The sequence below is a fragment of the Lipotes vexillifer genome, unplaced genomic scaffold (genome assembly GCF_000442215.2).
Source record: "Lipotes vexillifer unplaced genomic scaffold, Lipotes_vexillifer_v1.1 scaffold760, whole genome shotgun sequence".
NCBI lineage: Eukaryota > Metazoa > Chordata > Mammalia > Artiodactyla > Lipotidae > Lipotes > Lipotes vexillifer.
In genome coordinates, this window is record NW_006772931.1 from 297,876 (window position 1) to 322,631 (window position 24,756).

The 24,756-nt window shown below is 45.1% G+C and overlaps 1 pseudogene; it reads left to right on the forward strand.

The window, feature by feature from the left end:
• Positions 1-23,930, forward strand: part of LOC103070065 (WD repeat-containing protein 49-like) — a 53,065-nt pseudogene extending 29,135 nt beyond the window's left edge.
• The last annotated feature ends 826 nt before the right edge of the window (positions 23,931-24,756 follow it).

The window sequence follows — 24,756 nt, forward strand, 5'->3', positions numbered from 1 at the left end:
TAGGTGAGGGGAAAGGAGGACAGCATGAGCCAAGTCTGGACGCCTGAGAAGCATGTTGTTTGGAAGGACTATGAATATTTTGAGGGGCTGGAGGACCAGGTACAGGAGGGAAGTGAGCTTGGAAACTAATCAGAACCTGAAAGCCGTGCCAAGGCACATAAGCTTCATTCCGCAGGCGGTGGGACCAGGGAAGCAGAAGCCCAGACACAAGCGCTCACAGATTTCAGAAGGAGGCAAGATTTGGAGACAGAAGATTGTGGGGAAGAGAGGGCCACTGACCTGCTCTCTTTCAACTGTCCCACCCACCGTCTTCCCAGCCGCTTTCAAGCAGAAGGGGCTTCTTAGGCGATCACGGATAGGTCCTCAAGGGACTCTCTGTGGGAAGTACCTGAGGGCAAGGGAGAAAGATCTTCACAGCCCCAGGAGAAGCCAATTCTTTTCACAAGGAAACTGTGCCCCTGTGAGAAAGTTGAAAGGATAATGGCCAGGGACTCTTTGAACTCTGCAGTACTGGTCTCAAAAACAAAAACATTTTCATTTCGTTTTTTATCTTTCTTAAGGATCCATATACCTAAATCCTCCTTTCAAGGAGAATAGGCAATTCCAATTCCTAGCAGCACTTATAAGCCACAGTGCGGGGCAGATGGGAGCCCTGGAGGAATTGAGTTGAGGGACTCTGCACCCTGGAATTTAGACCTGGGGCTCTTAAGAGGCCAGAGCCCCCCTGGCCAGTGCTTGGGTTCCATTGTCACATTACCATCAAGATTTCAGCCCCAAAGAGGGTTCCTTGTGAATAACCTCCTTGCCAGCATTATGGGGAGGTAAGGAAGCTGCTAGGAGTAACACCTCCCTGGGGAAGGTGATAAAACTGACCCAAGGAGATGCAGCACCTCTCCGGCTGACCTGCAAGCAGACTCCTACCTGGAGGGATGCCCCTGACCCCCTGGGCCGGGCCGGGCCACCAGGTTCCGCAAGAGTCCTTAATGGGGGGCAGCCACAGAAGGGGCCCCTATGTCTCCTCTGTCTTAGGCATCCAATGAAGGGGAGCGAGCTGTGGGTGACTGGGGACTGGATTTCTTACTCTGTCCCTCTCTGTCTCTCTCTCTCTCTTTCCCAGAACCATGGGCAAAAGAAGGACATCCTCTGTGTGGCTCAATGCCCGCCTATTCTCCTTGCCACCTCCAGCTACGACGGGGAGATTATCATTTGGAATGTCATCTCAGGGCACATGCACTGCAAGCTGAATAGCCCCAGCCCCTCTGATGGTGCAGAATATAGAGAACGTACGAGCAGGGCGGCCTCCACAGCCACTCTGTCCAGGCCTGCAGCCTCCGACTCCTGGCATGTTGTCTAAAGGAACCTCAGCTCTGGACTGCTTCCCGGTTATAAGGGATTGGCCTAGTTTCAGGCATAACTTGTCAGATGGAGATTCCCAGAGCTGGCGGGGGGGGGGGCGGAGCGTGAGTTCAACTAGCTCAGTCCACATCTCCAGGCACCCGTCCATCAAAGCCCATCTCACATTCACCTGAAACTAACACAACATTGTAAATCAACTATACTCCAATACACTATGGAGAACAGTATGGAGTTCCTTAAAAAAATAAAAATAGAACTACCGTATGACCCAGCAATCCCACTACTGGGCATATACCCTGAGAAAACCATAATTCAAAGAGTCATGTACTACAATGTTCATTGCAGCTCTATTTACAATAGCCAGGATATGGAAGGAACCTAAGTGTCCATCAACAGATGAATGGATAAAGAAGATGTGGCACATATACACAATGGAATATTACTCAGCCATAAAAAGAAACGAAATTGAGTTATCTGTAGTAAGGTGGATGGACCTAGAGTCTGTCATACAGAATGAAGTAAGCCAGAAAGAGAAAAACAGAGGCTTCGGGGAAGATGGCGGAAGAGCAAGACGCGGAGATCACCTTCCTCCCCACAGATACACCAGAAATACATCTACACGTGGAACAACTCCTACAGAACACCTTCTGAACGCTGGCAGAAGACCTCAGACCTCCCAAAGGCAAGAAACCCCGCCACATACCTGGGTAGGGCAAAAGAAAAAAGAATAAACAGAGACAAGAGAATAGGGACGGGAGCTGCACCAGTGGGAGGGAGCTGTGAAAGAGAAAAGGTTTACACACACTAGGAAACCCCTTCGCGGGTGGCGGAGGGGGAAAGCTTCGGAGCCGCGGAGGAAAGCGCAGCAACAAGGGTGCAGAGGGCAAAGCGGAGAGATTCCCGCACGGAGGATCGGTGCCGACCGGCACTCACCAGCCCGAGAGGCTTGTCTGCTCACCCGCCGGGGCGGGCGGCGCTGGGAGTTGACGCTTGGGCTTCGGGCGGAGCGCAGGGAGAGGACTGGGGTTGGCGGCGTGAACACAGCCTGCAGGGGGCTAGTGCGCCACAGCTAGACGGGAGGGAGTCCAGGGAAAAGGCTGGACCTGCCGAAGAGGCAAGAGACTTTTTCTTACCTCGTTGTTTCCTGGTGCGCGAGGAGAGGGGATTCAGAGCGCTGCTTAAAGGAGCTCCAGAGACGGGCGCGAGCCGCGGCTAAAAGCGCGGACCCCAGAGACGGGCGGGAGACGCTAAGGCTGCTGCTGCCGCCACCAAGGGGCCTGTGTGCGAACACAGGTCACTATCCACACCCCTCTTCCGGGGAGCCTGTGCAGCCCGCCACTGCCAGAGTCCCGGGATCCAGGGCCAACTTCCCTGGGAGAACACACGGCGCGCCTCAGACTGGTGCAACGTCACGACGGCGCGACGTCACACCGCCTCTGCCACCGCAGGCCTGCCCCGCCCTCCATGCCCCTCCCTCCCCGCGGCCTGAGTGCGCCGGAGCCCCCAAATCTGCGGCTCCTTTAACCCCGTCCTGTCTGAGTGAAGAACGGACGCCCTCAGGCGACCTACACGCAGAGGCAGGGCCAAATCCAAAGCTGAGCCCCTGGGAGCTGTGAGAACAAAGAAGAGAAAGGGAAATCTCTCCCAGCAGCCTCAGGAGCAGCGGATTAAAGCTCCACAATCAACTTGATGTACCCTGCATCTGTGGAATACCTGAATGGACAACGAATCATCCCAAATTGAGGAGGTGGACTTTGGGAGCAAGATTTATGATTTTTTCCCCTTTTCCTCTTTTTGTGAGTGTGTATGTGTATGCTTCTGTGTGAGATTTTGTCTGTATAGCTTTCCTTCCACCATTTGTCCTAGGGTTCTGTCCGTCCGTTTTTTTTGTTTGTTTGTTTTTTCTTTTTTTCTCTTAATAATTATTTTTATTTTAATAACTTTATTATATTTTATCTTACTTTATTTTATTTCACTTTATCTTCTTTCTCTCTTTTTTCCTTCCTTCCCTCCTTCCTTTATTCCTCCCTCCCTCCCTCCCTCCTTTCTTTCTTTCTCTCTTTCTACTTTTACTAATTCTTTCTTTCTACTTTTTCTCCCTTTTGCTCTGAGCCGTGTGGACGAAAGGCTCTTGGTGCTCCAGCCAGGAGTCAGTGCTGTGCCTCTGAGGAGGGAGAGCCAAATTCAGGACACTGGTCCACAAGAGACCTCCTAGCTTCACATAATATCAAATGGTGAAAATCTCCCAGAGATCTCCATCTCAACACCAGCACCCAGCTTCACTCAACGACCAGCAAACAACAGTGCTGGACATCCTATGCCAAACAACTAGCAAGACAGGAACACAACCCCACCCATTAGCAGAGAGGCTGCCTAAAATCATACTAAGTCCATAGGCACTCCAAAAGACACCACCAGACGAGGACCTGCCCACCAGAAAGACAAGATCCAGCCTCATCCACCAGAACACAAGCACTAGTCCCCTCCACCAGGAAGCCTACACAACCCACTGAACCAACCTTAGCCACTGGGGACAGACACCAAAAACAACGGGAACTACGAACGTGCAGCCTGCAAAAAGGAGACCCCAAACACAGTAAGATAAGCAAAATGAGAAGACAGAAAAACGCACAGCAGTTGAAGGAGCAAGATAAAAACCCACCAGACCTAACAAATGAAGAGGAAATAGGCAGTCTACCTGAAAAAGAATTCAGAATAATGATAGTAAAGATGATCCAAAATCTTGGAAATAGAATAGAGAAAATGCAAGAAACATTTAACAAGGACCTAGAAGAACTAAAGATAAAACAAACAACGATGAACAACACAATAAATGAAATGAAAAACACTCTAGATGGGATCAATAGCACAATAACTGAGGCAGAAGAATGGATACGTGACCTGGAAGATAAAATAGTGGAAATAACTACTGCAGAGCAGAATAAAGAAAGAAGAATGAAAAGAACTGAGGACAGTCTCAGAGACCTCTGGGACAACGTCAAACGCACCAACATTCGAATTATAGGGGTTCCAGAAGAAGAAGAGAAAAGGAAAGGGACTGAGAAAATATTTGAAGAGATTATAGTTGAAAACTTCCCTAATATGGGAAAGGAAATAGTTAATCAAGTCCAGGAAGCACAGAGAGTCCCATACAGGATAAATCCAAGGAGAAATACGCCAAGACACATATTAAGCAAACTATCAAAAATTAAATACAAAGAAAACATATTAAAAGCAGCAAGGGAAAAACAACAAATAACACACAAGGGAATCCCCATAAGGTTAACAGCTGATCTCTCAGCAGAAACTCTACAAACCAGAAGGGAGTGGCAGGACATACTGAAAGTGATGAAGGAGAAAAACCTGCAACCAAGATTACTCTACCCAGCAAGGATCTCATTCAGATTTGATGGAGAAATTAAAACCTTTACAGACAAGCAAAAGCTGAGAGAGTTCAGCACCACCAAACCAGCTTTACAACAAATGCTAAAGGAACTTCTCTAGACAAAAACACAAGAGAAGGAAAAGTCCTATAATAACGAACCCAAAACAATTTAGAAAATGGGAATAGGAACATACATATCGATAATTACCTTAAATGTAAATGGACTAAATGCTCCCACCAAAAGACACAGATTGGCTGAATGGATACAAAAACAAGACCCATATATATGCTGTCTACAAGAGACCCACTTCAGACCTAGAGACACATACAGACTGAAAGTAAGGGGATGGAAAAAGATATTCCATGCAAATGGAAACCAAAAGAAAGCTGGAGTAGCAATTCTCATATCAGACAAAATAGACTTTAAAATAAGGACTATCAGAAGAGACAAAGAAGGACACTACATAATGATTAAGGGATCGATCCAAGAAGAAGATATAACAATTGTAAATACTTATGCCCCCAACATAGGAGCACCTCAATACATAAGGCAAATACTAACAACCATACAGAATACACATTTTTCTCAAGTGCTCATGGAACATTCTCCAGGATAGATCATATCTTGGGTCACAAATCAAGCCTTGGTAAATTTAAGAAAATTGAAATTGTATCAAGTATCTTTTCCGACCACAACGCCATGAGACTAGATATCAATTATAGGAAAAGAGCTGTAAAAAATACAAACACATGGAGGCTAAACAATACACTACTTAATAACGAAGTGATCACTGAAGAAATCAAAGAGGAAATTAAAAAATACCTAGAAACAAATGACAATGGAGATACAACGACCCAAAACCTATGGGATGCAGCAAAAGCAGTTCTAAGAGGGAAGTTTATAGCAATACAAGCCCACCTTAAGAAGCAGGAAACATCTCGAATAAACAACCTAACCTTGCACCTCAAGCAATTAGAGAAAGAAGAACAAAAAAACCCCAGAGTTAGCAGAAGGAAAGAAATCATAAAAATCAGATCAGAAATAAATGAAAAAGAAATGAAGGAAACAATAGCAAAGATCAATAAAACTAAAAGCTGGTTCTTTGAGAAGATAAACAAAATAGATAAACCATTAGCCAGACTCATCAAGAAAAAAAGGGAGAAGACTCAAATCAATAGAATTAGAAATGAAAAAGGAGAAGTAACAACTGACACTGCAGAAATAAAAAAAATCATGAGGGATTACTACAAGCAACTCTATGCCAATAAAATGGACAATCTGGAAGAAATGGACAAATTCTTAGAAATGCACAAACTGCCAAGACTGAATCAGGAAGAAATAGAAAATATGAACAGACCAATCACAAGCACTGAAATTGAAACTGTGATTAAAAATCTTCCAACAAACAAAAGCCCAGGACCAGATGGCTTCACAGGCGAATTCTATCAAACATTTAGAGAAGAGCTAACACCTATCCTTCTCAAACTCTTCCAAAATATAGCAGAGGGAGGAACACTCCCAAACTCATTCTACGAGGCCACCATCACCTTGATACCAAAACCAGACAAGGATGTCACAAAGAAAGAAAACTACAGGCCAATATCACTGATGAACATAGATGCAAAAATCCTCAACAAAATACTAGCAAACAGAATCCAACAGCACATTAAAAGGATCATACACCATGATCAAGTGGGGTTTATTCCAGGAATGCAAGGATTCTTCAATATACGCAAATCTATCAATGTGATTAACCATATTAACAAATTGAAGGAGAAAAACCATATGATCATCTCAATAGATGCAGAGAAAGCTTTTGACAAAATTCAACACCCATTTATGATAAAAACCCTGCAGAAAGTAGGTGTAGAGGGAACTTTCCTCAATATAATAAAGGCCGTATATGACAAGCCCACAGCCAACATCATCCTCAATGGCGAAAAACTGAAAGCATTTCCACTAAGGTCAGGAACAAGACAAGGTTGCCCACTCTCACCACTCTTATTCAACATAGTTTTGGAAGTTTTAGCCACAGCAATCAGAGAAGAAAAGGAAATAAAAGGAATCCAAATCGGAAAAGAAGAAGTAAAGCTGTCACTGTTTGCAGATGACATGATACTATACATAGAGAATCCTAAAGATGCTACCAGAAAACTACTAGAGCTAATCAATGAATTTGGTAAAGTAGCAGGATACAAAATTAATGCACAGAAATCTCTGGCATTCCTATATACTAATGATGAAAAATCTGAAAGTGAAATCAAGAAAACACTCCCATTTACCATTGCAACAAAAAGAATAAAATATCTAGGAATAAACCTACCTAAGGAGACAAAAGACCTGTATGCAGAAAATTATAAGACACTGATGAAAGAAATTAAAGATGATACAAACAGATGGAGAGATATACCATGTTCTTGGATTGGAAGAATCAACATTGTGAAAATGACTCTACTACCCAAAGCAATCTATAGATTCAATGCAATCCCTATCAAACTACCACTGGCATTTTTCACAGAACTAGAACAAAAAATTTCACAATTTGTATGGAAACACAAAAGACCCCGAATAGCCAAAGCAATCTTGAGAACAAAAAATGGAGCTGGAGGAATCAGGCTGCCTGACTTCAGACTATACTACAAAGCTACAGTAATCAAGACAGTATGGTACTGGCACAAAAACAGAAAGATAGATCAATGGAATAGGATAGAAAGCCCAGAGATAAACACACGCACATATGGTCACCTTATCTCTGATAAAGGAGGCAGGAATGTACAGTGGAGTAAGGACAGCCTCTTCAATAAGTGGTGCTGGGAAAACTGGACAGGTACATTTAAAAGTATGAGATTAGATCACTCCCTAACACCATACAGAAAAATAAGCTCAAAATGGATTAAAGACCTAAATGTAAGGCCAGAAACTATCAAACTCTTAGAGGAAAACATAGGTAGAACACTCTATGACATAAATCACAGCAAGATCCTTTTTGACCCACCTCCTAGAGAAATGGAAATAAAAACACAAATAAACAAATGGGACCTAATGAAACTTCAAAGCTTTTGCACAGCAAAGGAAACCATAAACAAGACCAGAAGACAAGCCTCAGAATGGGAGAAAATATTTGCAAATGAAGCAACTGACAAAGGATTAATCTCCAAAATTTATAAGCAGCTCATGCAGTTCAATAACAAAAAAACAAACAACCCAATTCAAAAATGGGCAGAAGAGCTAAATAGACATTTCTCCAAAGAAGATATACAGACTGCCAACAAACACATGAAAGAATGCTCAACATCATTAATCACTAGAGAAATGCAAATCAAAACTACAATGAGATATCATCTCACACCAGTCAGAATGGCCATCATCAAAAAATCTAGAAACAATAAATGCTGGAGAGGGTGTGGAGAAAAGGGAACCCTCTTGCACTGCTGGTGGGAATGTAAATTGATAAAGCCACTGTGGAGAACAGTATGGAGGTTCCTTGAAAAACTACAAATAGAACTACCGTATGACCCAGCAATCCCACTACTAGGCATATACCCTGAGAAAACCATAATTCAAAAAGAGTCATGTACCAAAATGTTCATTGCAGCTGTATTTACAATAGCCCGCAGATGGAAACAGCCTAAGTGTCCATCATCGGATGAATGGATAAAGAAGATGTGACACATATAAACAATGGAATATTACTCAGGCATAAAAAGAAACGAAATTGAGCTATTAGTAATGAGGTGGATAGACCTAGAGTCTGTCATACAGAGTGAAGTAAGTCAGAAAGAGAAAGACAAATGCCATATGCTAACAAATATATATGGAATTTAAGGGAAAAAAATGTCATGAAGACCCTAGGGGTAAGACAGGAATAAAGACACAGACCTACTAGAGAATGGACTTGAGGATATGGGGAGGGGGATGGGTAAGCTGTGACAAAGCAAGAGAGAGGCATGGACATATATACACTACCAAACGTAAGGTAGATAGCTAATGGGAAGCAGCCGCATAGCACAGGGAGATCAGCTCGGTGCTTTGTGATCGCCTGGAGGGGTGGGATAGGGAGGGTGGGAGGGAGGGAGACGCAAGAGGGAAGAGATATGGGAACATATGTATATGTATAACTGATTCACTTTGTTATAAAGCAGAAACTAACACACCATTGTAAAGCAATTATACTCCAATAAAGATGTAAAAAAAATAAAAGAAGTTCACAATGAAATTATTTTAATATCATCTTAGCCTCCATAAACACTTCAGTGGACTAGCTAGGAGCAAAATTATCAGATTAATATAGTGTCCACCGGGAATTAGAAAATACATGTTATTTTTGTTAAATTATATGCTCTGCAAAGAATTATTGGCTATATAAGGGAATAATTCGGCCATTATTTGTTAGTATTTCTGGTATTTTGTTTCTGTTCTCTAAAAGCAGACTTTTGGCAATATCTCTTGTTCTTTCAATACCATGACATGGTTGGATAAAAGAAAAAGAAAAAGAGAGAAAAACAAATATCGTATGCTAATGCATATATATGGAATCCAAGAAGAAAAGAAAAAGCTTCTGAAGAACCTAGGGGCAGGAGAGGAATAAAGACACAGATGTAGAGAATGGACTTGAGGACACGGGGAGGGGGAAGGGTAAACTGGGACGAAGTGAGAGAGTAGCATGGACATATATACACTACCAAATATAAAATAAATAGCTAGGGGGAAGCAGCCGCATCGCACTGGGAGATCAGCTCAGTGCTTTGTGATGACTTAGAGGGGTGGGATAGGGAGGGTGGGAGGGAGGCTCCAGAGGGAGGGGACATGGGTATATATGTACACATAGCTGATTCACTCTGTTGTACAGCAGAAACTAACACAACATTGCAAAGCAATTATACTCCAATAAAGATATAAAAAAAATACTCCAATAAAAATTTTTTAAATAAAAATAAAGAAATAAAATGCTGGGGGAAAAAAATGCCCATTTCACAGGCCAGTCCATCACCTCCAGGACCACTTTTCTCACCCACTGTCCCCCTAGAAGACTCTCTCCCCTGCTGAGCCCCTTGGGCTTTGTTGATACAGCTCTTCCAGCACTGATTTTACCCCTCTACCTTCAAGACCATCCTCCCTGTGCTTCTTTCACCCAGCTAGCAAGCTGGCTCCCCCACCTGGCTCAGACATCATCTCCTGGTCACTCATCTGTGTGGCCTCAGGCTTTATGTGCCCCTCACCATCAGCCCCCTCTGGTGGCCTCAGGCTCCCAGGTCCTCACATTGCCCATGGCCGCCCCGCCTCCGCTGAGGCCTGTCCTTATTAACTTGTATACTGTATTGCAAAATTTACCCCACTGTCCCACTGCACTCTTCCCAATTCTTCTGCCCTGGTTCCAGTTCTTCATGGCCCTCTCTCTCTGCTGGTGTGACCATGGGTCCATTCATTCCCTTATTCATTCAAAGAATATTAATGAGCTCCTGCTGTGTGCCAGGCCCAGTGCTAGGTCTCGGGGCTGGTAATCACATCCCTCTCCCTGCAAGTCCTGAGCCATGTGGAAAATACACACGAGAGGGTCCACTTATCTGTCAGTTTCATTGCTGGTGGTACTGGATTGGAAAACCGGCGGGGACCCACAGCCAAATGGGCTTCCTACAGCGGCTCTCCCCACGTGCAGAGTCAAGCCTCATCCTTCCCAAGCGGCCATTCTGCCGACAGCCAGAGGACCCACTCCTCATATCCATGGAGCCCCAACAGGGGAGACACAGAGCGCTGGGCATTTTTGCATAAAACCGGGGAGTTCCTGCCTCTCCTGAAGCCCAACAGCCAGCCCTTAAAGAGCCATGAGCCCTGGACGACAATCCCTGCTTCAGGCATTTGATGACTTAGTAGCCAAGGAAAAGCTCCCATGACTCATTGGATCAGAAGATATCTTTGAGCCTCTCCCAAGGGCATAACCCCATGGAAGATGCATAGAGAAGCCTAGAGAGAGACGTGAGGCTTGGTGCTACCCCCAAGGGACTCAAGGTCTAAATCCAGAGACAAGATGTTCCTGCCCAACAGGTAAAATAAGGATAAAGCAGTGCAGTCAGCCTCGCTGTGCTTAAAAGACGCTCTGGAGGGCAGTGGTTAGAAACTAAAACCTCTGGCCACCACGAGATTAAAAAGAAATTCTTACCTGTAGATTTATTATCCAGTCTATTCCTATCTCCTTTACTGCATATAAAAAAGACGCTTCTGGGAAGCTCTTTCTGAATGTGCCTAAGAGCTTTAAGAATCTTTGGGGGGAAAATGGTGGCATTTCCTTCTAAAGGTTTATTTTCATTGCATTAAAGTGAAAATTAAGTCACTGGCCAAGAAAGCAATGTTGACCTTTCAGCCAGCAGTTCTAATTTAAAACCCTGTTTGCTGCAGTATTTATTGCTTAAAGTTATGTGACCGTTGGGTTTTGAAAAACTCCTCTTTACTCCAAAAATGCAAAGCCAGCCCTAGTTCCCAATTACGCCCATTTCAACATTGCAAAAGTTGTACAAATTAGGTGGAAAGATGTGAAAGTTCCCCTGGCCTTCCGGGAAGAGCACTACTGGCTCATCTTGAAGGTCAAAACAAAATACGGTGGTCTTTTTCACAAGGGATTTGGCTGGGAGGCTGCCATCTTATTTGGAAAACCATGTGGACAATTCTTCTGAAGTCATTCTCAGTAGAGAGGAGCTAAGAGAGAAAGGCAATTGTGTGAGCAAAGCTGAATGAGCTGAAAATATATTCCTTCTGCCAACTTTTCAACACTTTAGCTTCATTATTCCTTATACATATTGAGAATTATTATGTCTTCCCCCATATCAAAAAGAAAGCATTTGAGAGTGAAAGAGAGAGACCAAGAGATTTCAACCAGGCTAAAATCCAGGAAATTAGTCAGCTCACCGGGAGGCCTTTTCTTTTCTTCTTCTTCTTTTTTAAAAAAATTATTTATTTATTTTTACTTTTTAATTTTTTTGGCTGCGTTGGGTCTTCATTGCTGCGCACGGGCTTTCTCTAGTTGCGGCGAGCGGGGGGCTACTCTTCGTTGTGGTGCGTGGGCTTCTCTTTGCGGTGGCTTCTCTTGTTGCGGAGCACGGGCTCTAGGCGCACGGGCTTCAGTAGTTGTGGCTCGCAGGCTCTAGAGCGCAGTCTCAGTAGTTGTGGCGCATGGGCTTAGCTGCTCTGTGGCATGTGGGATCTTCCCGGACCAGGGCTAAAACCCATGTTCCCTGCATCGGCAGGCAGATTCTTAACCACTGCGCCACCAGGGAAGCTCTCTTCTTTTTTTTTAATTGTGGTAAAATACACATAATGTGATATTTACCATCTTAATTATTTTTAACGGTACCGTTCAGTGGTATTAAATAGATTCACATTGTTGTGCAACCATCATCATCATCAATCTCCATAACTTTTCTTGAAACTGAAACTCTGTACCTATTAAACAATACCTCCCCATTCTCCCCTCCCCCCAGCCCCTGGCAACCACCATTACACTTTATGATTTTGGTTACTCATGAAAATGGAATCATACAGTATTTGTCTTTTTGTGACTGGCTTATTTCACTTAGAATAACATCCTCAAAGTTCATCCATGTTGTAGCATATTGCAGAATTTCCTTCCTTTCTAAGGCTGAATAATATTCCATCACATATATATACCACAGTTTGCTTATCCATTTGTCCATTGATGGGTAGTTAGGATGCTTCTACCTTTTAACTATTGTGAATAGTGTCGCTATGAACATGGTTGTAGAAATATCTCTTCAAGACCCTGCCTTCAATTCTTTGGGGTATATACCCAGAAGTGGAATTGCTGGATCATATGATAGTTCTATTTTTAATTTTTTGAGGAACCACCATACTGTTTTCCACAGTGGCTCTGCCAATCTACATTTTCACCAACAGTGCACAGGGTTCCAATTTCTCCATATCCTGACCAACACTTGTTATTTTCTGTTTTTTTGATAGTAGTTATCCTAATGGGTGTGAGGTGGTGGTTTTGATTTGCATTTCCCTAATGATTAGTGATGTTGAGCAACTTTTCACCTGCTTATGGCCATTTGTATATCTTCTTTGGAAAGTTGTCTGTTCAAGTCTTTTGCCCATTTTTGAATCTGGTTTTCTTGTTGCTGCATCTTAGAAGTTTTCTACTTACTCTGGATATTAATTCATTGTCAGATAAATGATTTGCAAAGATTTTCCCCATTCTGTAGGTTGCCTTTTTACTCTATGGATGGTGTCTTTTGATGCACAAAAAACTTAGTTTTCATGAAGTCCAATTGTCTATTTTTTCTTTTGTTACCTGTGCTTTTGGTGTCATATCCAAAAAATCATTGCCAAATCCAATGTCATGAAGCTTTTTTCCTATGTTTCCTTCTAAGAGTTATATTGTTTTATGTCTTACATTTAGGTCTTTCATCCATTCTGAGTTAATTTTCGTACATGGTATTAGATAAGAGTCCAACTTTTTTCTTTTGTAGAGAGATACCCAGTATTCTTAGCACCATTTGTTGAAAAGACTATCCTTTCCCCATTGAAAAGGGTCTTGGCCCCCTTGTCAAAAATCATTTGACCTTAAACGGGAGGGATTATTTTGGGACTGTCTATTCTATTTCATTGTTCTACCTATCTGGCTTTATACCAGGTACCACACTGTTTTGATGACTGTACCTTTGTATAGTCAGTTTTGAAATCAGAAAGTGTGAGTCTCCCAGATTTATTCTTCTTTTTGAAGATTGTTTTGGCTATTTGGGGTCCCTTGAAATTCCATATGAATTTTTAAATGGGTTTTTCTATTTCTGCTAAAAATGTCCTTGAGATTTTGATAGAGATTGCATTGAATCTGTAGATCACTTTGGGTAGTATTGACATTTTAACAAGACTGTCTTCCAATCCATGAACATGGGATGTGTTTCCATTTATTTATGTCTTAATTTCTTTCAACAATATGTTGCAGTTTTCATTGTATAGGTATTTCACCTCCTTGGTTAAGTTAATTCCTAAGTATGTTATTATTTTTAATGCTATTGTAAATGATGTTTTTTTCTTTATTTATTTACTTTTCAGATTGTTTCTTGGTCATGTATAGAAATGCAACTGATTTTTGTGTGTTGACTTTGTATCCTGCTTCTTTGCTGAATTCATTTATTGGTTCTAAGAGACTAAGCCTTTTTATCTAGGGAAACAATATAAGAATGTTTACTTCATTTGTAAATAATAATATTTAGTTATTATAACATACAAATATAATTTTAATAAAATAATATTTAATAGTATTTAATAATATAATTATAATGAACAAAATAACAATATGTTAATAATTGTTTAAGTAACATATTTAATCTTAAATGTCATTTTCCTGAGTGCTTTTAATGTTTTATCTCACTCAGTGCTCACATCAACCCAGAGAGATAGGTGCTATTGGACCCATTTTCATAGATGAGGAAACTGAGGCTAGAGACTTAACTAAAAGTAATTATAACGGTTACCATTGGTTGAGTGTTTCTGTGCTCTGAGTACCATAGATTCAGTATCTCCATTCAGCCTTCACAGCAAAGTCATGGAGCATGAGTCCCATGTAATCTCCAATCGTCACTGAAACTGTGAAACAGGAGATATTGTCTCTCTATTACTGATGAAGAAACCTGAGGTTTGGGGAAGTGAAATGCTCCCCCAGACCACACATGGGTAAGAGGGGAAGCAGCACACACACCCATCTTCCAGGACTCCACAGCCCCTCCCCCAGGATGAAGTGGGCAAGTGAAGGGGGTTTATCTTTGCTCCCCCTCCCCCCTTACCTTCACCCTCCCTCCCGCCGTCCCCTAAGTCAACACCCCAAGAGCCGGATAACCTGAGAGTAAGGTGACACTTAGCCCAGTCACTCACTGTGCACCCCAGACGTCAGGGAGGACACCATGTAGGTGACCCTCCATCTGCCCCTGAGAACCCTCAGCCCCCAAAAGACAACCACAAAGCCCAATGTCAAGGGCATGGGCTTTGGATGCAAACACATCTGGGCTTGAATCTCAGCCCCTCCATGTCTTAGTTGTGTGACCTCAGGCAATGCAGTTCTTTCTAAACCACGCTCTCACTGCTGGTAAAATCAAGAGCATAATGTCTAACTAGGATTGCTGTGATTGAATATGCTGGCGTTGAGAAGTACTTAGCTCAGTGTCTGGCACAGCAAGTGTCCACTAAACGGATAATCCTCACTGTGGTCATCATCCACTTGAGGGCAGGGCCTGAGTCCGCCACATCCTCTGTGGCTTCCCAAGTGCATAGCACACCGCCGAGCTCAGAGTCAGGCCCAAATAAATGCTGTTAGTGACTAATGGCTTGAGTCGTGGGTGGCCCCCCAGTGCTGAGACAAGAGAGCTGCACCTCTTGTATTTAACTCTGGCACTGACCTCTTTGTTTACATGAGACCTTTCCTTTCACCTCCAGTCTGGGCAAGGCATCCCTGGCACCCACAGACTCAGGGAGGGTAAGATGAAGGGACTCCTCACCCCCTCCTAACACCCAAGTAGCTGCATTCTCTGTGGCTCTTGGAGGTTTGCATCTAAGTAAGTTTGTACGACTTTTATTCAACAGAAAATGGTTGAGTTCTATATACTAAAAGGTTAGAGATAAGTGGTAAAAAAAAAAAAAAAGACAGAGGTGGTCCCTGTGTTGATGATGCTTCAAGTTCAGCGTCCCTGTGTTGATGATGCTTCAAGATCAGCAGGAGAAGTGACAGGTGGGGAAGTAAGGAGATGGGTTCAGAGAGGTTATTCCCACTTCGACGTGTTGTGAAGATCAGAGCTTGACGTCTTCCCCTCCCTGGACCTCCCCTGGCCCTGCGCTGCCCAGGGCCCAATTCATCTCTTGAGATTCCAGATCCAAAGCCGCTTGCCCTGAGAGGCCTACTCTGACCCCTCCCTTCTCCGCACGCAATAACCCCGCCCTCCTCCATGTGCCGATAAGACCTTGCTCGTTTCTCCGGGTAGTTCTTTTTGGTTTGGTTCAGCTCTCTGCTTCCCCAGATTTCCACAGCACTCAGCATGATGCCTAGTCCCTTCTAGGGATGTAACAGACTTGGGGGAAAAAAAAAGGCGGGGGGGAGGAAGGAAGGAATTCTTTATGGTTTTGAGCAAAGCTTTTAACTGTACTGTCTCCATTGCCTCATCTGACCCTGGGACAAAAAATCCAGTACCATGTGATTTCACATGGTTTTATGTAAAAAGTGACATAAAGGTTAATTAGTATTATTCCACTCCAGGGATTCCAGGGAGTGGGGACCTCTTGGGAAGTGCCCATCGAGAGTGCCAGGCAAAGCCCCTGACCGCCCTACCAGCTCTCTCAGCCCCGTCCCTCCAGCCCAAACCAAGTTCCCAATCCCTGTCTCTCTGCAGAAGTCCTGGGATCCTGGGGCAGCCCCGGGGTGCCCTGGGCCACAGGGGCCCTTAGACTTCACATCACACCTTACGCCCCCAAGCAGGCGGGGCTGGCTCTGAACCAGGAGGGCCACCTGTGCGCCTGTGTGCTCCTCGCCTGTTCCAGCCCAGGGCCGGGGGCAGCTCTGCAACCCCGGGGCCAGGGGCGGCCACAGGAGAGGATGAGGGGAGAGCTGGGAGCTGCATGCGGAGTGCAGCCGAAACTCCTTGTCTCCAGGCCCACACAGAAGCGTCTTCTGCCTCACCTTCCTGATCACTCAGTACCAGTTGGGCAGCCAACCTGGAATCAGCCGCCACTTCCCTAATGGCCAACAGGCCCCGAGGTGAGAACGGAGCCCACAGGGGCCATGCAGCTCTTCTCTAAGACGTGGCCACTGCAGGCCCGGGTCCCAAGAGGCAGGGTCCCCAGGCATGCAGGACCACCCTGGAGCTCCCGGCTGACAAGCCCCGCCTACTCACCTGCCAGCTGGGAGAGGATGACTCCCTCCCAGTCAAGTATCCCTGCCCTGCAGCCTCCCCAGAGGCCCTGCAAGGGCATGGGGCTCACAGGATGTCATTAGTGGGGTTAGATAAATATCAAGCATAGCCTGTGAGGGACAGACCGTCACAGCCCCTGCAGGCGGCTGACAGAAGAGCTGAGAATTATGTAACGGGGCTCAGCCGTGGAAGCCAGGCCGCTGAGAGCTAGAAGACGGCTTCTGGGTCCACCTCTGCCACTGGCTAGCTTGGTGACGTCACACAGATGACAGGACCTCCTGGCTTCGGTGAAATGTAATGGGTGGGCCAGCGCCTTGCTGCAAAGAGCTAGGGTTTTATTTTAAATGGCAATGTAAAAGCAGCCCCCTGTGTAGTTCTGGTTGTAAGAGCAGGCTGGAGCCGTGAGCACGGAGCCCAGGGCGGTGGGTCGTCTGCATTCTCCTCGCTAGAGAGGGGGACGTCCTCCTCTGTCTGTTCGCACTCCCAAGGGGGACACCTCCTCCCGCAGCCCGGCCCGGCCCAGCCCAGCCCTGAAGCCTCAGGCCTGTCGGTACCGGGCGCCCCCGGATGCCTCTGTCCGCCCTCCACCCTGGGCATTCCTCGCCTCTGCTTTCCCTGGTGGGAGAACAGGGCCGCCTCCCCTGGGAGTAGAAGAGGATCCCCGAGTCTGGAGATTTAGGGAGCTCCCAAGAGGAAGCGGTACGCATGGGGCCCTTACTTCACAGGCTTGCTGTGAACACCCACACGCCAACCAGTCAAGAACTGTGACTGACAGGCCAAAAGGAAGTCCCAGAGAATTCCTTTGACTAGGCAAATTCCCCAGTGGGTTTAAAGGAAGTGCTTACACACATATACGCGCGCACACACACACACACACACACACACACACACAAAGTATCACCATAGCACAAACTTCCATACCTTCCCTCTACAGCCCAAGGAAGCCTCCTCCGTCAGGAAGGCTGCCCAGAATAGTGGAGAAGGGAGAAGCTATTGAGCCATTTAATCCAAAACCCACCATGAGGACCCCCTTCCCCAATATACACCAATTGATGGTTCTAACTGGTCAGATTAAGCCAAGGGACACAGCAGCAGCCCTGGAGTCCTGAGGCTGCAGGGCCTCTGAGAGGAGGCTCCCAGACTCAACCCCAGGGAGCTCAGGAACCACAAAACGCAAACGCCCAGGGACCCTTCCTCCTGTTTCCCTCCTTCCAGGTTCTGTCACCTTCTGGAGGCTATTCGGCGGGGCCTGTCCCTTTGCAAACTTCACTCCTGGAGGTTGGGCTGTGGATTAGAAATAAGTTCCAGGCTTCAGGTTTGGGGGTTTGTTTTATTTTTTGACACTAGCCTATGTGACACAGCAGCTGGGCTGGGCTCTAAGCCCTTAGCTTTATTGTCTGTATTTCTACCTCGCTGAAAGTTTAATACAGGCACGGTGACTAGTTCTGTCTCCCATTTATAGTTCTACTATAAATAGAACTATAAACGGAAGACAGCATTTCACTTGCCGTTGTTTGACACATAAGTTTTATCTGTGATGGGCCATGTGTGTGTGTGTGTGTGTGTGTGTGTGTGTGTGTGTGCGCGCGTGCACGCGCACGCCTGTCTGTCTGTGATGGGCCCTCTGTGTGTGTGTAATGATCCCTGTGCGTGTGTCTTTCAGTCCAGAGACAAAGCCTGGGTCAGCAGCATGGCGGTGACAACAGGGGATGCCTGTGCCTACGTGGCTGACCAGGACGGCTTTGTACCCATCTACGACATCGAGGAGTATGGTCTGCAGGGACCGGAGCCACAGCCTCCCAAGAGTAGGTAATGAGCTCTCCACGTGAGACGCTATGATGAGCACAGCTTCAGTGACAGTTAAATATTCTGGTTGATAAAATTAAATTGTACCAGTGAGGAAGGGATCTCTTAAAACCCTTTAAGAACAGATCAGAGAAGAATATTCTCATGAAAGTATTCAGTGTTGGCAAGGCAACAGGAAAATGGCACTCATACCCTCTTGGATGGAGGGTAAATTGGTGTATACTATCTGGAGGGCAAGTTGCCCATGTGCATTAAAGCTTTGAACCAGCAATTCTACTACTAAGGATTTGGCCTAAAGAAAGAATAGGAAACGTGCACAAAGATTTAGTTGTAAGCTTGTGAATCAACATATTGTTTATGAGAGAGAGGAAAATAATAGAGAAACCTAGATGTCCCACATAAGGGGAATTGATTAAATATATGATGGTATAATACACTGGAATATCATTTAGTCATTAAATACGGAAGCTGTATATGAAAATGTATTCACAGGGAAGATATTCATGATAAAATTGTTAAATGAAAAAAAATCAGATCACAAAACAATATTGCAATATGATTCTACCCTTGTTAAAAGTATATGGAAGATTGAAACCCTGGGAAGATGTACATCAAGGATTTAACAAATGTTATCTCTTTATACATGAGGTTATAGATATGTTTTATTTTCTTCTTTTTAGAAATATGTCTTTTCTAATTTTTCTCGATATATAGTGCTTTGGTAATAACAAAATTACATTTAAAATGTTAAAACCCTTTCATACAATTATAGAAGTGTTCATGTTTAGAAAAAATCTAACAGCATGAAAGAATGTAAAATGAAAAGCAGTAGTTGTTTCTCTGACCCCCTCTACCACCCTAGCCTGCCTTTTCTGCATCCTAGCAACACCGTTAATGAATTTCAACTTCCTTCCAGAAAGTTTCTATGCGTGTATATATTCATATACGGGAACACATACACACACACCTACAATACATCATTTCCAGGACTTGTTTTTTTCTTTGTATCTCTTGGCCAGCTTTCCATATAAGCATATTTAGGTCTATTTAGCATATTTAACATTTAACATATTTAAATGGCTATGTAATATTTCATTACATTTCTGTGAAGCCAATTTAGAAGTAAATATTCACATACATCCCCCCGCCCTTTTTTTTTCTTTTTTTGTCACCCCACACAGCTTGTGGGGTCTTAGTTCCCCAAACCAGGGATGGAACCTGGGCCCTCAGCAGTGAAAGCAAGGAGTCCTAACCACTGGGCCACCAGGGAATTCCCTCACATACCTCCCTTTATTCAGTTTTTCCTGTTCCACCACAGGAGAAGTTTAAATGCTAAAGTATGAGAAATGGGAATTTAGAAGTAAGAGTGATCAGCCTTACATTGGTCTTTACTCCAAGTACTGGGAACATAGCTTTCACCAAGCTATTTTAAAAAACATATTTGATTACTTACGTACTCCTGCATGCTTACCAAACCCTAAGTGCTAAAGGAAACCATAGGGTAAGGACCTTGCACAGGCCCCATTTCATATGTCTTTGGAGCTGGCATGGGGTCTTGCACATAGTAGGTGCTTGACAAACATGTATCAAATTAATGTGGCAAGACAAATGACTTGCTACACCAGGACCTCTCTCCCTGCTGGACACTCATCCAGATCCGACCCCATCCTATAGGGACTGTTATACAGCATCTAGCATGAGAGTGGTACCTCTCCTACCATACTCAGGTGCGCTCTTTCCTCTGATTTAGATGTGATGCTCTGGCGGGCCCATATCAGCATGGTGACATTGGGAGTACCCTCTGTTTTAGAGTTCAAGAATGTGTAAAAGAGTTCAAATACTTCTGACAGCTTGGGTCAAATGGATTCTCTCAGAAGCCCTCCGAATTAGTCAAAGGAGGAGAGAAGTGTTATAATTCTGCTCTTGATGAGAACAGGATGTATATGCTACCTACACAGAGTAAAGGAAGAGACTGAAGTCTTCATTTTTCTTGTAAATGGATGATTGTTCCCCTTGAATTGATCTGGCATTTTAGGGTAAGTTTCGAAGCTTAGTAAGTTTTAGATTTTTTTCACTGGAGTTAAAAGGAGTCAGTGCTGGAGCAGGACCTGAACCCTGGTCGGAAGTTTCTTTCCAACCTCTTGATCTTCCCCGCATCGTCCATAAGATGTTTCCAATATATCTTGTCTGATGTCTTGTGTCTGGAGTTGGGGAATTTGGAGGGGGAGTGACATGGTAGGAGACAGGGAGAAGATGCTGCCAAGGATAATTCAGGAGATTAACCTGGCTTCTTTCTATAGTCCAACTTTAATTAATGGAGTATTGACATACTGAGCCGATGTCCCTTTCATGCTGGAGCAGCCTTGGGGCATCTCTCCTCTCCTTTATCTCATTAGTTTGGAGCTGATAGAAGAAGAAAAGTTTCTGCTGTCATCCTCCCTGGACCATACCGTGCACCTGTGGAGCACAGACGGGGAGTACATCGGTAAGCACTGTCCTACCTGGCCAGCTGCTCAGTCCTGGTTCAGGGCCTCATGTGGAGCCTCCATCGGGTCGTGGATTCTCTGAGGTCAGGTGTATTAGTCACCTCAGGCTGACATAACAAAATACCTATCATAGACTGGGCAGCTTAAGCCACAGAACTGTATTTCTCATGTGTGTTCTCACGTGTGTGTTTCTCATGTGTTCTTGCAGAGGGACTCCTTTAATGACCACCAATTGTTGAGTCCTTATATGGCCCAGGGAGTAGGGGGAGGGGTGGAGAAAAAGAGAGAGAGAGAGAGAGAAAATGCAAATACTCTGGTGTCCCTCCTTCTAACAACACTCATCTTATTGGATCAAGGTCCTTCTCTTATGACCTCATTTAACCTTAATTACTTCCATAAAAGCCTGATCTCCAAATACAGTCACACTAGGGTTTAGGGTTTCCACATAAGAATTTGGGAGAGGGGGACAAAATCCAGTGTATACCTTAAAGTCAGTTTACTTTCACAGAAACTATCAAAATCAGAGACATTTAAATTTAGAGAACTCAGCGAGACTGGAGGCTGTGAATTTGGTACGGAAGCATGTGATCACGTTTTGCTAGGAAAGATTCAGGACTGGGGGAGCTGTGTAATGGGAAAGGCCTGGCCTGAGTGAGCTGGGGTGATGAGATGAACCCGATTTACTGCTCAGAGAGACTCTGTACCTGTTTCAGCAGGTTCTTGTCTCCCTATAGCTGATATTTCTTGAAGAAGTCACCAGAATGATTTTGGATTTATCCTGCAAGTTCTTAGTACGTGCTGAGTTGCTTGCGCCCCAATGTGATACATTCTGTAGGAGGCGTTCTGGCTTGAGTCTCCAGGGCCAATGGCCGTGGAATCATTTCTTATGAAACTACAGGAGCAGAACTGAATTTGATTAAGTGGACCTAGCAAGGGTTAAGGAGACCTAGCCAAGCTTCACTCTGATGAGAAGACAGGTTACCTCCCATCCTATGCTTACTATCTATTAATTTATCTCTGTTCTTCCAGGGACCTTTGGGCAGGGTAGCCCCTGGGATATTTTCACTCCTGTCTCCTGGAGATACCCTGGAGTGCCCTGTGAAGTTCTGACAGATCCCCAGAGCATGCCTGCTCACCCAGTGCTGGAAGGAGATGCTCCTGTCACGCACACAGGAGAAGAGAAGCAAGACACAGTGGTGGAAGGCAAGGCCCGTGCTAAGGTGGGTCCTGGCACATGCAGTTTCCCTGGGCTTACTTTGTAGCTTCCAAGCAGATCAGCATGGTTATAAAGTGCACCAAGTCATGGCCCAGAGAACCAAGTCAACACAGGAATAAAAATATGTCCCAAGATCGTGCTACTGACCAGGGCCAGGGGGCTTCTTGGTCCCTTGTGGTGGAGGGGGGGGGTAGTGGGAGCTGATCTCCCAGCATCACTTGAGTTTCTCCTCCTTTTCACCAGCAAAAAGGCTGTTGTCTGTGGCCTTGGAACACAGAGAGACTTGGCATCATGCTCGACCCACTGTCACATCAGGGAGACAGACATGAAAATCCAGCCCGCGGCACACGCTTACCGTTAGGAAATACATTTTAACGCTGGGCTTCCTGGCGAGTGAAAGGAAGGAATGGTCGGTTTAGTGCCTCAGTCTGTGAAAGTCAATGTCGGGGCAAGAGATGTTGAAAGGGCCCTGGTAGAGGCAGTCTTGATTTAGAGCTCAGTGAAATAGATGGATTTCCAAGAAAGGCTTGCCCTTTAATAAATTGAAAAGAAGGTCATTTCATGAGCTACTGCTCACTGGTTATGTTACAACTCAAAGCAGGACACCTGCTTTGCCAGCAAAATCATGTGTCTTAGATTTTGGCTTGGCAGCCCCTTGGAATACTGACCACACAGTATATCCTCATCACTGACATCCTTGTGGAGCCCCAGACATGCTCAGAATAGGGAATAAAGGGACCAGGCAAGGATCGGGCAAGAAAACCTTCTGTCTTGTCAGGGGTCTCTCACGTTTCCCCTTCTTGTTCTCACAAGGGTTCCCAAGGTTGTAACACGGTGCTTTGGTAGCTCCCAGGAGGCTCAGATGCATCCACGTGGCGCCATCGGCCTACTTAGAAATATAATCGTTTTTGGTGTGCATTCAATGGAGAGAAAATAAATGAGTTCATTAATTATCATAGGCCCACAATTTGGAAAACAAAAGCACAGGGGGAGGTGGGAAGAGAGGAAGGAAGGAGCAAATGGGGGAAATGTGCTGATCTGCCCAAAAGCCCAGATCCAATGCTAGGCTCCACACCAGACCGGGGGAAAAATCAGACTGCGATTCAGATGCAGGAAGGAGGGGGCAGAGGGAGGGTGGGATGGAGGGAGCGGGGAGGGGAGGGATGCCAAATGACTACAGATTAGGCTAGAGTTCTGTTTTAAAAGGGGGGTTTATTTTATTTCTTCCGATTTGTTTTTATCAGTCAACATTTGTAGAACCAAGAAATTTAACTCCTCATGAATTATCCATGATTGAGAAAAATGATGTGTTCTAAAAATACAAAATGGAAAACAAGCTATTATGTTTGTGTGTGTGTTGAACTGAATGTTTATATTTACCTAGGTGCTTTAAGTAAACTTTTTCCATTTAGACTTTTTTCATTAAACTCATATTATTGTATTAATCAAGGTTGATAGGTAAAGCTTAGGTACAAATCTTTGTCAAACATCAAAGTTCAAGCTCTTTCCACTGTTCTAAGAGATTGCTTACTCCATTAGGAGAAAGCCATCTACCTTATATACCAATGGTGATAATCTGTGGACAGCCATCACACAAAACTCTCAGGGCCTGTGTGGGTGCATATCAAGGTCTGTGGGCGCCCCAGGGGTGGGCCTGGACCTTCCAACCACGCCCGGCTTTTCCGTCGCCCACACCCCAGCAGCTGCTGCCCACCTCTGCGGGACGATGAGGGTGAAAGTACTTGGAAAGCGGAAGGAGAGCTCAGCTTAAGGGGGCTTCCGGTCCAGGTAGGCAGAGGGGCTGGGAGGGTGGGGGAGATGATGAAGAGCTTGGGGTGGCAAGGGCCCCCCTCTTTTCTGACTCGGACAAAGCTTTCTTAGGAAACACTGCACTTAATCTCCCCATTTAGAAGCGAGGAAAACTGAGGGCCACTGGTCGCAGTGGAAGGTCCTGGGCCAAGCCAGGTGAGGGGCCTCCCCCTACACTCCCCCACTCCCGGCCCACCCGGGCACCAGTAAGCCTCGGCTCCCCCTGACCCTTGCCCTGCCCCTCCTCTCCCCAGGTTCCCATTTCCTGTCAGGCTCGCTGATCCATTCAGGTCAGAGCCACGGGCTGGAGGCCAGGCAGAGGGGTCACTGCTAACTGCATGCTAATGACAGCAGGGACCAATCAATCTCCCCCTTAATCAGGCAATCAATGTGCACTGCAGGTGTGTCCGATCCAGGCCTGCAACGGGAGGGAGTAGGGAAGGGGGAGGGAGGGGAGGGAGGGGGAGGAAGGATACTCACTTCAACACAATCCAAACACCTAACCCATATGATGTTCGCTCTCCACAGGTAAAAGAGGGTGATGCAACAGACTTCATGAGTGACCTTGATCTTCTGTAGGCAAACCATTAGGTGCTTCCATGTTTGTAATTCTGTCCAACTTGACTCCAAATACCCCAGGAAGCAGTCTATAAATTCTTTCCAAGAAAAATACACACACACACAAAGAAACTGAGGAGCCCTTATATAGTGTATCTGGACAGGACTTCCCTGGTGGTCCGGTGCTTAGGACTCTGCTTCCACTGCAGGGAGCATGGGTTTGATCCCTG